The sequence below is a fragment of the Labrus mixtus genome, chromosome 13 (assembly GCF_963584025.1).
Source record: "Labrus mixtus chromosome 13, fLabMix1.1, whole genome shotgun sequence".
Classification (NCBI taxonomy): domain Eukaryota; kingdom Metazoa; phylum Chordata; class Actinopteri; order Labriformes; family Labridae; genus Labrus; species Labrus mixtus.
Genome location: NC_083624.1, coordinates 2892869 through 2894069, shown reverse-complemented (window position 1 = coordinate 2894069; position 1201 = coordinate 2892869).

The window sequence follows — 1201 nt, the reverse complement described above, 5'->3', positions numbered from 1 at the left end:
TTGTAGCATACAAAAAACGATTACAGTCGATTATGTCTCAAATTTAACTCAACATACACCAGTGATCAAATATTATTATGGACATATTTCTGGTTTTCATGATTTCATGGCAGATTCTGTCATGTTTTCTTCATATTTTCAAATAATTGATGTGTAAAAAATTAACCTGAGGGCCACGTTGAGGGTTGATGGGGGCCGCCAGTTGCCCACCCCTGTTATAGAGGGTACTGCATTAGGTTGTATCCACTTCAAGGACACACTGCAGTCCCATCATGTTTTATCTTTACTGAAATGTCACATTGGAGGGAGATGGACCATATTCTCTACTAGGAGGGTATATGGTCACTGCATCAAGTTTTACCTGCATGACGTTTCCTCCACTAGAACAGCGTCTTATACCGTCTAAAATGTTTTCTGCATTGGAAGATCTCCAGAGGATTGTTCATTTTCTTCACACAAAGGCCACTCTGTGCTACTTTTTCCTCAGTGTCTGATAAAAACCCATCGGTTAGCTCTGTCGCATTGTCTTCGCGTTACAGCAGTGGTTCTCAACTAGTGGCAGGGGACCCAAAAGTCGGTCCCGGAGCTGTTTTCAGGGGGGGTGACCCGTATGTATGCCCGGAAAAATAATTGTGTCAAAAACTCTAAGCGCTTTTTTAAAAACATGTTTGTTCTGTGCTGTCTTTTTGGTTCAGTTCACATGTTTTGTTCCACCTGCGGTCCTAACTTTCATCATTTAATCTGAGCGGTTGGAAAATATCAGAAATTTTAGTTGCAGTACGTCATTAAGGAGTTGGTTGTGGGTAGTGCTGCTCACCACTTTTGAACCCATTGCATTAGAGGGTAGCCTACTTTATACATTTTTCTTGCATGTTGGGAAACCATGATGGACACTTCATCATTGCCTTCCATACAGGATCATCATGAAGCATGGTTTTTATTCTTTACACTTTGATACATGTTTTAATCATTTTTTGTTGTTACTGATGATGACTTATGTTACATATTTAATTAGGCCCATTTGTGTGTACCAGCGGACAGACAGTTAAATGAGATTACAGACACACTGACTCCATTCACACTGTAGTGATAACTGAGGAGGAAACACCCAACACTCACACATACACACACAGGCACCCTTGCGCGCTTATAGGCGGGGGTGGAGAGGAAACACCGTTAGACACGCACACACACACACACA